Below are 17,129 nucleotides of genomic sequence, written 5' to 3' on the forward strand. Positions count from 1 at the left end.
ATACTTTGGCCACCTGATGTGAAGAGCTGACTCACTGGAAAAGACCCTGATGCTGGGAAGGATTGGGGGCAGAGAAGGGGACAACAGAGGATGAGATGGCTGCATGGCATCACCAACTCGACAGACATGAGTTTGGGTAAACTCCGGGAGTTGGTAATGGTGCTGTGATTCATGGGGTTGCAAAGAGTCAGACACGACTGAGCAACTGAACTAAACTGAACTGAACAGTTCTAAATGTTCCATGGTTGGTTGACTCCTCAGATGTAGAGGAAACAGGGATGCAGAAAGCCAACTGTTAGTTACATGTGGATTAACCCCCACAATGTTCAAGAGTTGATTAAAGTTTTAATAAAAGAAACAAAAAAGAGTCAATTATAGTTTAAAATATCTAGCAGGTCTTTTAGGTGATTTTTTATTTTTCTATACTTCTTTGTTTGGGCTATACTAAATAGTGAAAATAAAACAGTTCATCGATGCAGAATGTCCGGGAGATACAGAAGTGACAGCTTACCTGAAGAGACAAAACATCCCTGAAGTAAGAAAATGAAACATGCATCCTTCTTGGAAACATTTCTAAGTTAGAACTGCGTGCTTGTATGCTCAGTCATGTCTAACCCTTTGGGACCGTAGCCCACCAGGCTCCTCTATCTATGGAATTTTCCAGACAAGTATACTGGAGTGGTTTGCATTTCCTACTCCAAGAGATCTTCCTGACCCAGAGATAGAACCTGCATCTCCCGCACTGCAGATTCTTTACCACCATGCCACCTGGGAAGCCCCAAAACATGGTGTGTTGGCATAAAAATAATTAATAAGTGGAAATTTTCTGGTGATAACTTGGAATTCAAGGCATAGAAGAAAAAATTTTAAGGCAAAAAGAAAATAATTTCTCAGTTTCAATGACTCCCATCTGGTTAATATTTACCCTCTCAGAAAAAAGAAGTCCTAGGAGTGTCTCTAACACAATGGGCAACCTTCTCAGACTAACTGACATTATTATTACTGTTATTTAAACATTTAACATCGTGCCAAAAACACTTTGTATGTTTTTGTTGTTTGTCGTTCACTCGCCATGTCCAACTCTTTGCAACCCCATGGACTGCAGCACGCCAGGCTTCCCTGTCCTTCACTACCTCCCGGAGTTTGCCCAAGTTCATGTCCATTGAATCAGTAATGCCATCTAACCATCTCATCCTCTGTTACCCTCTTCTCCTGCCTTCAATCGTTCCCAGCATCAGAGTCTTTTCCAATGAATCAGTTCTTTGGATCAGGTGGCCAAAGTATTAGAGCTTCAGCTTCAGCATTAATCCTTCCAATGAGTATTCAGGGCTGATTTCCTTTAAGATTGACTAGTTTGATCTCCCTGGACTATCTCCAGAGTCCTCTCCAGCACCACAGTTCAAAAGCATCAATTCTTTGGCACTCTAGAACAATAAACCAACTTCTGGGCTATAGGTTTACCACTTAAGCGAATGGAATATAAAGATTTTTAAAAATATTTATTTGTTTACTTGGCTGCGTCAGGTCTTATTTCCCCGTGGCATGTGAGAGCTTAGTTCCACAACCAGGGCACCACTTGCACTGGAAGTGCGGAGTCTTGACCACTGAAATGCCAGGAAAGTCCCTAGGAGGGGGATTTAGAATGAGACTGATGATTTAATTCTAAACTAGCTATTTTTTAAAATGCCCTGAAGGCTTATTTAAAGGAAGGGCAGAAAAGAGGGAGAGGCCCAAAGAAGACTGGAGGGCAAACTGGAACTTTGAGAAGAGGGAAGGGGCTGGGCAGTAAGAGCTAAATGGTTGAACAAAGAAGTTCTAATAGTTTAGTGGCTACCAAAAAAGAAGACTGCAGAAAACGGCACAGTGAAACAATAGTAACTGTCACAGAAAAGTTTTGAAATAAAAGAAAAATAGGGAGCAGCAGTTATCCCAAAGAGAAATTTAAAGTTATGGTGAGAAGTTAAGCTACAAAAGACGAAATTTTCATCCCGGAGAAGAAGGATGGGACATGTGGGTAAAGAACTTGGCAATGGCCTGGACTATGAGGTTAGAAGGAAGCAGAAAGCTGAATGGATTTCAAGATGAATTTTCTTAATGGAGTACATGCTACTCTTTCCTGGAGTGCCAGCTCATAGGTAAAAATAACACAGACTCACAGAAGGACTGCGCTCTTCCCAAGAATGGCATTTGTCAAGGAGTCTGTGTACTGTTAGGCACATTCAGATGTAGCACCTAGAACACGCAAATCTTTTTAAAGCACTGGCTGGAAAGAGAGCTAAACTCAACTGGCAGAGCATAACTTTTTAAACTTCCCCAGCGGAGATTTATTAGGTTGAATATCTTGCTAACCTTACAATGAACAGCAGTGTTGTTTCCAGCGCACAAAGTTAGCAACAGTTCATATTTTAAATTGTTTCAAATTATATTAATATGCCCCCAAGGCCTAACAACATAGCCTGCAGTAGCAGGAGGTTGAGTGAACCAAGGGAACACAACAACAGTTGAAAACCACTCTAAATCCTTCATCTCTTTACATGTCCCAATTATTTGGCAAAGAAGACTAAAGGAAAATAGGAAGCAATCTCCATTATCAGGGGGCATTTTACCCTATTTCTGAAACTCTTACCTGTCACATATCCTTAGATGTCGGTACTGTGAACTATTTGTCAAAATGTAGATCTTCGAAAAGCCAGGCATTTCTAGTCTGAATGGTTCTAACTCTGGGCTGTCTGTCTTCCCTGCTGCAGCCCAGAGTTGAAGGGCCAGCTCCCTTGTGCCCATCAGGAATACTGCACCCAGTATCTTCTGAGGGGCTTTCCTAATGCCAGCTGCAAACCATCAGTGCTGGCAGGAAATGCCCTCCTGGGATTCCACCAAAATGGGAATGTTTTGTGTGATGGCTTCTGGCATATATGCTGACTTCAATGAGTTCCTTATATTAAGTAGTCATCACATTTTCAAATCAAACAGATTTTATTTCCATAATGAAGGTTTGTGTTTCATGTGCTGAACAGTGAAGTTCTGGTAACTTAAATCTCTCCCTCTGGATAGTCTAATGGGAACATTGGTAAATTGTCAAATTTCTGATATTTATTTTAAAGGCAGGAGGAGTAATGTTGATAACAATGCCATAAAAAAATTGAAAAACGGTTTCAGCAGAATATAACTCATTATTATACAGGTTATAATTACTATTTGATATATCACATACATGTTAACATCACTGTGCGTGTGTGCGTGCCAAGTAGCTTCAGTCATGTCTGACTCTGTGCGACCCTATTAACTGCAGCCCGCCAGGCTTTTCTGTCCGTGGGATTCTCTAGGAGTGGGTTGCCATGCCCTCCTCCAGGGGATCTTCCAGATCCAAGGAGAAAAACTGCGTCTCTTACGTCTCCTGCATTGGCAGGAGGGTTCTTAACCACTAACGCCACCTGGGAAGCCCAAGATACTGGAGTGGGTTGCCATGCCCTCCTCGAGGGGAATCTGCACCCACATTAAATGTAAAAACACAACTACATGAAGCATGTTACCATTTAATAAGACTGCTCATCCTTTCCCTTAGCAAGAGCATTCATCCTAAATTCTGACTTTCTAAAACAGTCCTAAATTGACATTACAGTATAAGTCTGGAATTCTGAAAAGCTGCTACAAGTAACGGCAAGGATTTTACTATTAAATAAGTTATCATAATTGTGTATTGACTAAAACACTGAGAAGTTAATAACAGTGAGGATTTTTAAAATCATTAAAAGTATCTACAGTTTAAGCAAAAACCAACCTATTTATCACACTGTCTACAAGGCCCTCTTTTGATCTTATGACAACACTGTGTTTAAGCAAATGGAGATGTCTCCTAATTCACTGCCAAAGAGACCCAAAAGAATCTCCAGACACCAGAAATAGTTTCATTTAAGATAGACATATTTGCATAAATACCTTTTTAGAAAAATAACAGACCATGGAAAACTCCATCCAAAAAATCGCAAAGAATAAGATCTATGAGATGAGAAAAATGAAGGGAAAATAGAGGGGAGAGGGAATAAAATGTTAACTGATAATAACTGCACTCTAAAAATAATTATCCCTTCCTATTTAGAAGTCTGTTTGAGATCTCTGGGTCACAGATTTCTTTAGACAGCACACTGGCATTCTCTGAAACAAAGTCAAAGAAAGCTCTAATAAGTCAAATTTACTTATCTGAGTAGAAGATAGCACAAAATAAAGAGTTCTATGTAGCAAAGACATAAAACTAACATACAGAAGCAGAATCTTTTCCTCTCTGAACAAAATCTCATAGAAATTCTAATACAGGAAGACAAGGAGTGGGAGAAACGCCTACTCTGGTTAACTCAGGGTAAAAGGTTCAGAGACAGACAAAACTCGTCAGAACCCTAGGGCTCTGGAGAAATATTTAGAAATTTCTGGGACAGCAAAAAGAGCAATGGACTGAGAACTGGGATCTAGAGCTCAATTCCCAACTCCATCTCTAAGAAACGTTTGGGACTTTGGGCAAATTACTTTACCTTTACAGTCCTCAAGGTCCTCACTGACTAAATGAAAGGTGTAACTTGTAACACTGTAAGTGACTTGCAAACAGAGTTATCAAGACAAGGTCTCACCATGCCAATTTCTAATTAGATCTCTGAGAGACTTTGGTATTGCTTCTTTAAAATTTTCATTTTACTGTTTTTAATTTCAAAGTTCATTCACATAAAATAAATCAGAATCACTACACAGTTCTCAATCTTGAACACTCAAGTCATCTAGTTTTATAGTGCTAATACAGTGTAGGACCATATGATAAGCAGGAAGATGCATTTACCACATGGGAGATAACCTCAGTGAGTAAACTCGTATTACCTTTCTCACTTAAATAGCAATTTAATACATTAAATCACAGCACCACTGCCCAACTAGAAAAGTCTTGGCATTTTTGTTGCTAATATTTTCACTATTGGTAAACTCAATATCTCCTACCATTAATACCAGTAACACTGATAATCAGTAATACAATTTCCATTCCACTTATACAACAAATAATGGTAGACTAGATGAAAGGGAATGTGTCACAATTAAGTCAAATTAATTAAACCATAAATTATAGCCAAATTAGGAAGATCCAAATATAGAAACCAAAAATCCAAGTCTAAGAATCTTATCCAAATTTGAATGTTCAAAGGTCACAAAAATAGAAGCACACCAAACAAAGATTGAAAGAAAAACCAGTGTTGTTAGAACAAAGTAAAGAAGGGAGACCAGACAGGAAGGCCTCACAGACCATGGAAAAGACATTGATTTGGAGAACTTTACCCTGAAAGTTACAATTAAAAAGTTTTAAGCAGTGGATAATGTAACACCTGAATGTCCTAGAGACATCTTTAACACATAAAAAAATCTAATTTCATTATCCCTCTTTCTCATTTCCTGATTTCCATAAATGGCACTATCCTTTTTCCAGTTAGGGAATGACAAAGAGGTTACATTATATCACATTCCCACCAGTAAAGCAAGAGAAGGTTCTAATTTGTCCACTTCCTCACCAAGACTTATTATTGTCCATCTTTTTAAATTAAAGCCATCCTAATGGATATGAAGTGATATTTCATTGTGGTTTTAATTCTCATTTTCCTAATGACCAGTAATACTGAGCATCTTTTTAGTGTGTTTTTTGGCTAGTTGTACACCTTTGTTCATTATTTATGTAGCAATTATTAATTATCCATAGTAACTACTAACAAACCAAACCAAAAAGAGTTCTGCTTTAGATTTAGGGGGCACTTTTTTATTATTTACAAAAAACATCAATGGATAAAGCAAATATTAAAAACTGAGATGATAATAAGCTACCAACTTAGCAAAACAACAACAGGAAATAGAACTAAGAACTAGAGTAACAGCTACTGGGCAACCCCAACAACTACTAAAGGGGATGACTAGTCCAAATTTTTGTTCCAGTTGATTCATTCATTAACTTAAGTACATATGTGAGATCCTAGCTACTACTTTTAAAAAGGAATAAAAGGACTGAGGTGTTCACAAAATCAAATATATAAGATAAGACAAATTAAAAACAAATCATACATTCTTTCCTCCTTAGTTCTCAAAGCTATAGCACCCTTAGGAAATGACCAAACATTTCCAGATCAACAGATACACAAAGAATTCATTGGTGTCAATTCCCCTAGTCTACAACCAACACTCATGGGGAAACTTCTAATGTATAAGACAGGCACAAACTGTGTTAGATTTTTCAAAGGATGGATATAGGAAGTTCTGGCCCTCACCTCCCCAAATCTCTGCTTTTTTAACGAAAAAAGGATAAAGAAAAGTGAGGGTTTCTTTGTCCTCTGGTTCCTCCAAAGTAGGTCAGGTCTGTGCATAATTATTGGCTTTCGCATTCCTTTAGAACAGGAAGAGAAGTCAACGAACGCATGGAGATTTTTAAAACTACAGACTCAGGCTTGATGTAGAGGCAAAAGAGTCCCTCTGTTGCTCACCAAAAAAATAAAGAACAGTCACTTGCTTTTAAAAAATAACATGCCAATTTTAAGACAAGTAGGATAAGAGGCCCAATTTCTCATTCTAAGGCTACAACCAACTGAAACTGAACTTGTGGATAAATCCTCCTGGTTTCATCTTCTTCTAGTTATGTTCCCTACTGGGCAAGATTAACATGAAGAAACTTTGAAAAATAAATTCAAAGTGTATTTACTGGGGGATTTTATATGCAAGAACACCTACCAAAGATCAATAGAGAACTAGCACTTGCATTACCAAATATTTCTTAGAAAAATAATCATTCTGGGGTTCTTTTTAACAATATACTCATAAAAATTCTTATTGTGAAATATGTCACACACAAACCACATTTCCTTGTGTGCTCTTCTATTATAGGCCTTATCCCAAGGTAATGACCATCATACAATTTTATTATTCTTCTGCTTTTCTTTACAATTTTACTTTGTATGTATCATGAAACAACATGTTAGATTTGCCTGCCTTTACATTTTATATGAAGAGCATCATCTTATCATTTTTAACTACCTTCTCTGATCCTTATAATGTATTTACAATATTCCTCTGTGAAGATGCATGCAGTGATACCTAATTAACATTATGCTAAATAGTCATCCTTTGACAAATATACCATGTTTATTTACTACTTTACAGTTGCTGGATGTTTGGGCTGCTTATGTTTTTAGCTATTATGAACGGTACTTTAAATACTCATACTTAAATGCGAAAGTTCACTAGGGTATATATAGATTTAGGAACCATTAAGTAAAGCCTAACTGTTTTCCAAAATGGTCACACCCAACAACAGTGGGACTGTTCCCACTGCTCCATATCATCACCAATAATTCTTATTTCTCATTTTTCCTAGTCTGGTAGGGGGTGGGGAACAAAGAGTTCCTCTTTGTTTTAATTTGCATTTCCTTGATTATTGAAAATGTTGAGGATCTTTTCATATGTTCACAGATCATTTATTTCTGCTTCTGTGAAATACATTTGTTCATGACTTTCCTAATTCCTTTTTTCGAAAATATCTGAAAAGTTCTTTAATACTTCTCTCAAGTTGTGGCTTATTTCTGCACTCTTTATGGTGTCTTTTTTTCAGTAAAATTTTTATTGAACTATGTAACAGGTATACAGAAACGTCTCCACATTACAAGTGTAACCCACGCATGAAAAAGCAACTTGGCCCTTTTGGCTCTCTGAGCAGCACCAGAGCTGTCAGCAAGAAGAAGCGCCTTACAAAAGCTGGCAAAACGGGAGTCAAGAAGAAAGTGGTTGATCCATTGGCTAAGAAAGATTGGTATGATGTAAAAGCAGTATGTTCAATATAATATAAACCAGGAAACACTGGTTACAAGGAACTCAAAGAGCACAAATCCCATCTGATGGCCTCAAAGGCAGTGCTTTTGAGGTGAGCCTTACTGATCTGCAGAAGGATGAAGCTAACATTTGGCAAAGTCAAGCTGATTACTGAGGATTTTCAAGGCAAACACTGCCTAATTTCCATAAAATGGATCTTACCTAACAAAAATGTAATGCCATTACATTGCAAAATGTCATGCCATGGTCAAAATGGCAGACCATGACTGAAGCTGGTGTTGATGTCAGGACTACAGATGGTTACTTGCTTCATCTGTTCTGTGCTGGTTTTACTTAAAAACACAAGAATTTGATTCAGAAGACCTCTCACACTCAGCATCAACAGGTCCACCAAATTTGGAAGATGATGGAAATCATGACCAGAGAGGTACAGAAAAATGTCCTTAAGGCTTCTCACAAGGCTGGTAAGCTCGCATTGGCTGACAGCTTAGGCCTCAGTCCATCTCCACATGGGTCCCTCCATGGACGGCATGGGCTTCTTCATAGCATGGTGAGGGGTTGCAAGAATATGCATCCCAAGAGAGCAAGGAAAAAATGTGTGGCATTTCTAGGACTTAGCCTCAGAATTCACACAGCCACACAGTATCACTTCCGTTGTATGTTTTGTTGACTGACTTTGGTCAAAGCAGTTGGAAAGGCCTGGCTAGGTTTAGGTTTAGTGGAATGAGACAGACACTACTTCTTTTTTTTTTTTTTAACTTTTAGACACTACTTCTTGACGGCAGACTATAAAGGTTCTAGAAGGGCACACTGGTCAGGAAGTGTTGTGGCAGCCATCTTTGGAAAGTATAAACCTGCTATACCTGCCTAACTCACAGTGGTTGTTTTCTTGTGCAAGCTCACACTCTTACAACTTTATCCATTAAAATGTTTTTGAGGTCTACAGAGATTTAAATTTGATTCTCCCAAGGCAAATATTATATAATTAACGCATGCATATGGAATACAGAAAGATGGTGCTGATAAATCTATTTGCAAGGCAGCAAGAGAGATGCAGACAGAAAACAGACCTGTGGACACAGCGGGGAAAGAAGAGGGTGGGGCAAATTGAGAGAATAGCATGGAAACAAACACATTACCATATGTAAAATAGAGAGCAAGTGGGAAAAAACTTCTTGATTTTCCCAGACACAGAGACTCACAGCCAAAGGGGAGTGCTATCAACATGGTTACCAGTTGAGAGATTTTCAGGCCTCACAGACAGTACAAATTCCTGGTTGCAAATCCATGTGAGTGCAAGCTTCCGTTCAGGCGGTTTTTGGGGATACTATTCCCGCTTCTCCATTCAGATCCAAGACATTAACAAGCAAGTCTCTGTATGCAGGTCATTTTCTCTCCTACTTATCTACTGAGAAGTCACCTTTCTGGGGTGACTTTTACACAGTGCTGTCTCCAGTATGACCTCCCATTCTGCCTGGGCACTATTTTTTCCTCTTGTCCCTCCCTTTTGGTCTAATTTTCTAAGAAACCTTCGGCACAAACATCACCGCCAGTCCTCACTCTACATTGTGAAATCATGCTTTCCAGTCCTCTCAGGGATTTCCATTGTTTTTCTCACATGAGCTCCAATATTTTACATATATTTTTCCTTTAAAATGGTCACTTCAAAATGTTCTGGCCAGAAGGCAATTCTCTGCACATCTAATCTACCATGTAACTGTCAAAGAAATCACTCATTGTTCATTTTAAGCTATTTCACTTATTAAAAAATGATAAATAATGTCAGGAATGCATTTCTATTTTTAAAAGACAGCTATGTAAAAATATTGTATTTACTTGGATGGAAATGCTTTGGGAAATGTCCTTAATGAATACACTTCCCATAAAGCAAATCAGAGGGGAACTCACACTTATTAGAAGTGGTAACTTATGTCCCAGATTCTTCATATCTTTTAAATTCTTACTGAGGTTTATGTCCCTGTACATTGTTTTTTATTTTTTCACCACTCTGCAACATGTAGGATCTTAGTTCTCTGACCAGGGACTGAACCCTCTGCATTGGAAGCATGGAATCTTAACCACTGGACCACCATGGAATTTCCCCCGGCCCCGCCCCACACCATACATATTTTAAACATGGTTTAGAACTGTACTACAACCCAAGGTAAATGAAACTGTACTTATTTCAAGGAAAAAACAAACTATTTCTAGAGCCAATGTCCTAAGGTTAAAAAAAAAAAAATGAGGTTCTCTTTGGCAAAATAAATTAACCGAATTTAATATTCACATACATTTTTTGAAACATATTCTTAAAACTAAAAGAAGCAGCTGTTTATGAAACAAAGGAGATGTAAGCCACTGGAATAAAGCCTTAGCATGTTAGATCTCCCTACCATGCTGAAAGCAATGGCTACAAATTACCATATTCCTCCCAAAGATGACAGCCAAACGCTTATATCCCTGAGGAGAAATAGCCATTACAACCCTTAGTCGGCATTGGCAGGAGGCTTAACAGCTAATCGCTGAACAGACCATTTATTGTTCTTCATCTTGTGCAATATGACCTTTCCAGCTCAGCCTGCTAAACATCACAGTGGTCCACAGGAGAAAATCCACATGGAAGCAAATTCCGAAATGCGATTTACCCTATAGGCAGCATGCTTCTCCAAATTCTCCGTCCCACTTTGCTCTACTCCCCTCTGGGTCATAACAGAACTTGGCAAATGTTAGAATTTGCTATGTATAAACTCTGGAGCCCAGATTAGAAAATTCAGCAAAGTATGCATTTGGCACCAGCAAAAATGGGTTGCTTTGTGCACCGCTTCGGATTTGCTAACTTAGGATAGCTACAGTTTCAAAAATGTGTCTACAACTGTTGAAATCAAAAAGAATCACTTAAGAGGCACGTGTCACACACATCCCAACACAGGCTTGCAAGTCTTCTGAGATCATCCTATCCACACCAACAAAATACCAAGGCCGTTACACAATCTGTGGTTTCTTCTCATAGTTGAAGAAATTAATAGCTTTGAATGAAAAACTCAGATAGCTTTACTCTGAGATATTCTCTCAGCCTTGGAGCTCTGTGTATAGAATCCCACATTACCAGTTACCAGACTCCCCAGTAGAGGTCTACAAAAGGTTCTTTTCATTCACTAGCAATCTTTCTTCACAGCAAAACTTCAAAAATGTCTTTTGGAAGAGTTTTCCATTTACAAAAAGAGTCTCCCAACAAACCCCTATTGTATAGTACTTTGTGCTTACCAAGTTGACAAAATCCATCTACACTATATTTTGTCTCATAGTTCATAGTTCTCTTCATTATATTAAAACTAAAGTTAGCATTCTAATAAGGTGGAGAGTACGCAGGATATACTAAGCATATAACATACCAAGTTTAAAAGGGTTAAACTTGGAAGAGATAATTGCTCAGCCTGAATTATAAGTAATCTGACATACTGATCTGGAGAGCAAAACTATATTCTAAAGTTTTAGGCAATGTAAATCTAATCCATAACACAGTAATGAATTTTCCCATCTGAGTATTAAGGGCATTCATATAAACGAATTACAGTCTAGAAATTAATTAACTGATCATATTAGAAGAGTTAATAAGAGCCTGCTTGTCCATCTGCACATGAAAATGCTAGTCGGTAGACATTTGGTTAGAACCTAATCTGTTTTGATTTGTTTCACCATCAAATTATTTGGGCCTCTATTTGTTCACCTTCATCTTTGGACGTTCCTTCACACATGTCACATAAAAACAAACAAGTAAACTTGCACATGTGATTTTAAGGGGCTATCTTTTTAAGAAATGTTGCATTTATTTAGAGCAATAATGTACATGCATAGAGACACTGTTGTTCAAAAAAATAATATTTTTTAATCCAATTCCTTAATGCAAAAAAATCAGTGCCACTAATACCTATTCAGTGAATAGTGTAACTGCAAATAAAAAGGTCTTCATTTACCGCTACATAGCCTGGGTTGGGAAGATCCCCTGGAGAGGATACGGCAATCCACTCCAGTATTCTTGCCTGAGAAAGCCCATGAACAGAGGAGCCCGGCAGGCTACAATACTTGGGGTCACAAAAGAATCAGACACGACTGAGCGACTGAGCAACTGAACAGCAGCAACAACAACAAGAAACCAAAGGACTTCCTAGCATTAACCTCAATCCAGTATTTCAGACACAGGGATTAGGAAGGAAACTGTCAACCAGGTCTGGGTGTCTACAGGGCCATGGCAGCTCACTTCACTGAGTGACGCAATCCACCATTCTGGTGGGTAAAAACAAGCATTGACCTATTTATTATATTTTGGATATACGGTGTTTCTTTTTTTTGCTTCCTCCTTTTTCCAGAGAACAAATTTTTAGTTACACTCTAAACTTCTGGCTTTTGAGGAGACATTCTCAATGTTATTAACGATGTGGAAAGAAGAAAAGAGCCTGGTTTTGAGGCAGGAGACTGCAACTGGAATCTCAACTCTACCACTTATTTCTTATCTGTAGAACAACCACTTGAATAAAGTTGCTATTAAGGTTAAAAAGTAAATCACACAGAACAGTAACTGGTATAGAAGAGATCACTGATATGGTTGAGGTAACTATTATTGTTGTTATTAGTAACAACACCATTACTATTATTCTACTTATCCCTGATTGAGTCCTTACCCTGTATTCCAGCAATTCCAACCTTCCATCACTTTCTTTAAGTCCTCTAGCCAAACTCAAATTCCTAACTTTCAGCAAATGACTCACTTTTGTGCTTGACAGAGAAACAGACACTAAGAATTCCTTCAATCTCTTTTATATCCCTAGACATTCTCATGCACCCAAACTTGCCTTTTCTTTTTCAGTCTAGAAGAAGCAAGTCTTTCCTCTAACCTCAGGCGAGTAATAAGTGCCAATAATTGCCAATCACTATCATCCTCTCTTCCTCAATAAAAGGAATAGGAATTTCCAAACTCTACATTACAGAAATTAGTTGATGCTCCAATTTTAGGGTGAGCAACTACCAACACTCACGTGATTATGGAGAATGGCTATTGGTTTTACAGGAATCGATTACTCTCTTCTTCATCCTCAAAGTCCCTTTAGCTGACATAACGGAGATCAAGCTCTCATAAAATAACTACTGGTTCAAACTCACAGAAACAGGAAGTAGAATGGTGGTTGCCAGAGGCTGAGGGGAAGGGGAAACAGGGAATTTTTTAATGGGTAAAGAGTTTCGATTTTACAAGATAAAAAAGTTTTGGAGTCTGTTTGCACAACGATATGAATATACTCAACAGTACTTAACTGTATACTGAAAAACAGGTAAAATGATGTTTTATGTTATGTGGTAATTTTACCACCACAAATTATATATATACATTGGAGAAGGAAATGGCAATCCACTCCAGTATTCTTGCCTGAAGGATTCCAAGGACAAAAGAGCCTGGCAAACTACAGAGCATGGGGTCACAAAGAGTCGGACACAAATGAGCAACTAATGCTACACTACTATATATACACATACAGACTGGTTCCAGCTCAGGGCCCCCCGACCAGGACCTCTGACAACCACTGCCTTGAATTCATTTTCTGGACCCCTGTTCAAATTAGGGTGAAAGTTCATTTAGCCATTTCAGTTTGTTCAAGCAAATTCCTGGCCAACATCTAGACAGAAACTTATATAACCTGTGTTTTTATGAAACATTAAAAAGATGGCATGTACGGATGCATGAGTTGGATCATCAAGACAACAGCACCTAAGAATTAATGCTTTATGAACTGTGGTGCTGGAGAAGACTCTTGAGGGTCCCTTGGACAGCAAAGAGATCAAATCAGTTAATCCTAAAGGAAATCAACTCTGAATACTCATTCAATACTGAAGGACTGATGCTAAAGCTGAAGCTCCAAAACTCTGGCCACCTGATGCGAAGAGCTGACTGACCCTGATGCTGGGAAAGACTGAAGGCAAAACGAGAAAAGGGTGGCAGAGGATGAGATGGTTATAGCATCACTGACTCAATGGACATGAATTTGAGCAAATTTTGGGCAACAGTGAAGGACAGGAAAGCCTGGAGTGCTGCAGTCCACGGGGTCACAAAGAGTCAGACAGGACTTAGCGACTGACTGAACAACAACAAAAAAGATGCCATGTTGTTGAGGTATATTTGGGGTGGGGGGTCAGGATTGGATTCACAGAGATAACAAGTACAACATCTGCATCCATCCACCCAGCAGAAATAAGTATTAAAATAATTCTCCAAGAACACTACTCATACTCCCAGTGGAATGATCCAACGTCGACGTATAGGATGCTTGGGACAGAGGTATGGAAGAGAATAAACCTGTGGTAGAAAGCTCTCTGAGCATACCCTGCTTCAGTGAAACTCATCAAATATGACTCATGTTGTAGGAAAAAACCTGACTTGAGATGCAAATATTTATAAAAACTATGGCTTAAAAGACCATCTATTTTTAGGAGGGAAAATATGCAGTAAATCTAATAGCAACAAACTCAAATACAGGGTGAAAAGATAATAGTAAACCATTCAACCAGGATGAGAACCTGTACTTCTGAGGGCTATTTTTAAAATGTAAAGTATTTGCTCTTTACCTCAAGATGTTCAAGAACCACTATATAGAGAACAGAGAGTGTTAAACACATGCAAACACATACGAACAGAGCTAAGTTTGGCTGTAGTCACAGAACCTACCTGTAGTTTCGGTGGTACATCTCCCACTCACCTCATGAAGTAAGGGACATTCTCTCAACACAGAGCTATGCAATGGTAACACTAGAAAGGTCTTTGGAGATACATTATTCTAACACACACCCCTTGTTTCACAGATGCAGAAACTGAAGCACTGAAAAGATAAGTGAAACCTAAGTACAAAAGAAACTATGAGATCCCAGCATTCAGTAACTTTCTAATATATCAACATCAATTTATAAAAAGATATGATGGTGATACTCTTTAAAAGAACACATTCACAATAGCCACAAACCACCATAAGCCCTGGGGAAAAAATTACAAAACTGTGTGATAATTTTATGGAGAAAACTACAAACGTTAGTAAAGGTCCTAAAAGAAGATACACATTATGTCCTTAGGCCTCAGTGCCTAATTTTGAAAAGACCTCCCTTCTCCCCCTCGCCCCTAAATAAGCCACACTGCAGTCTCCCTTCCAAATACAGTAAACAAAAGAATATTCTTCTACGTTGTGGTGATAATGCCAAGGGCGCACAGGGGAAAAAACATGAGGATAAGCCAGGAAAATAAGTGATCTTACCCAAGCAGTTTAAACTTTAAATGCAAGTTTCTAGTTTATAACGCCTAGACAGCAGCACCCCTCCTTCCACACACATTATTTCTGCAAGTTCAAAGGTCCCTCAGATGATCTGTGTAGTCATGCAATTCTCTATATTTGCTTTTAAAATCAGTAAAGGTTTTTAAAATGGGAAAGTGAACTTTGGAAACAATGAGGGCAGGCCAGTAACTATTTAACATTGTAACTTCACAGCTCACCACATACTTAAAAGTCTGCACAGACCTGCACTTGAGCTTTCCGCCAGGGTGCTTCTTGAAAACACCAGCAATACAAACTCTCCTTCTTAGCCCCTGAAGATCAAGACTAACAAGATCAGCACTGCCCCCCACCCCCACCCCCACCCCCAGAGCCAGGATCAAAAAGATACAGATTATAAAATCCTAATAAAAGTTACATACTAAAAGAAAGGCAACTCAAGTTATTTTCCTTTAGTAGTCTAAAGATAAAGAAGGGACTGAGTAAATTAAAATGAAAATTCAACCTGACCCTGTGGAATTAACTTTAGATTACTGTGGGTTTTCAACGAAAAATTCCATGTACAGATTTTGACATATAAAGAAAGAAGAGGCAGGACCATTAACAACTAAATCTTTAACCTAAGCAAGATAGTATCTGACAGTTTAACTCAAAAAGGTAACTAAACACACACAAAGGGCTTAAGGTTTAAACCTTACTGCAAACTGGGAAGTAAGCAATTGAAACTTCTAATAACTTCCAAGTTTCTTTAATATTTTATTACATCAGATTCAAAGATGCTGAAATTTAAATTTCAGTTTGAAGACGGGGCAAAGGTTTTTTTCACCCCTCACTCAGAAAAACAGAAAAAAATGGAAACAGTAGACGTTCTCTGAGAAGGCAGTTAAGTCTACATTTTAATGGTGCAGTCATGTAAAGAAAAGTCTGTGGCTGGATGCTTGGCAAGCAAGACAACACAGTGTTTACTATTAACAATTCCGATCACTATAGGACTCTGGACCAGCCAAGGAACAACACATCTGCACGGACTCTACGAGTCAGAGGGGAGCTTTCCTGAGTAAAAAACTACTACAGAGGCCAAGTGTCTAGACTTGAGAAGGTGGAAACCTGCCAAAATCAGAGAGCTTCCCCGGATCAAAGAATGAACATTTTCCCCTCTTTGAGAGAGAACTGGAGAAAATGCTATGAATGAGACCCAACAGTCAGAAAGCTAACCAAAGTTGGGTATGTCCTCTATACATGAAAGAGTAGAGCAACAAGTCTAAAACTCATTGGCCTTCAGAATACAGATTTGAATATTTCAGTGTAACAGGACAGATTATTTTACTAAAACAAATATTTAAAAGTACATTAAAAAAAAAAACAACATTATTTCTCTAGTTTCTTCAAGAACATAGGCAAAAGCCCAGTGCACTATATCCCTAGAATCAAATAGGAATAATCTCTTTGACAGGCTCCCAATTCTTAAGCCTTAGTTTTTCCTTAAGGCTCTCTCTGATTAGGTTGCTATTCAATCACTCCTCCCAGACCCAGATATTTCCAATCACACTGTAACAGCTTCCATGTCTGTATCTCCAGGCTTCACATTTCCAACCATTACTCCCTGGATATCACTCTCATGTTCTCCATCATAATGTAAAGTTCAGTCCATCCATAACTGATGACATTTTTTTCTTCCCCTGTCAAACCTCCTCTTCTGCTCTGAATTCCCTTGTCACCTAAAAGCATTGTTTGGATAAAGCAATAATTAATCTACTTACCAAAAGTCTCCTGCTTCACCTCCCCAAACTGTTAATCCCTCACTTCCAAAAATGATAGAAAAGTGTTTCTATCATGAAAACAGTATCACAAAATAATCACTACTATTCAACAGGTAAGTCTTCTGTGTGAAGTACTGGGCTTTATATATATTATCTCATTCAATCTAATCCTCAAATGATTAGTACTCATACTATGCGTACTACTACTACTAGAACATAGTAGGCATTA

The 17,129-nt window shown here is 38.3% G+C and overlaps 1 protein-coding gene across 4 annotated transcripts in view; it reads right to left on the reverse strand.

The window, feature by feature from the left end:
- SIK3 (SIK family kinase 3) overlaps positions 1-17,129 on the reverse strand; it is a 264,492-nt gene that overhangs the window by 125,697 nt on the left and 121,666 nt on the right. The gene's annotated exons all lie outside the window — the stretch shown is intronic.

The sequence above is a fragment of the Bos indicus genome, chromosome 15 (genome assembly GCF_029378745.1).
Source record: "Bos indicus isolate NIAB-ARS_2022 breed Sahiwal x Tharparkar chromosome 15, NIAB-ARS_B.indTharparkar_mat_pri_1.0, whole genome shotgun sequence".
In the NCBI taxonomy this organism is placed as follows: domain Eukaryota; kingdom Metazoa; phylum Chordata; class Mammalia; order Artiodactyla; family Bovidae; genus Bos; species Bos indicus.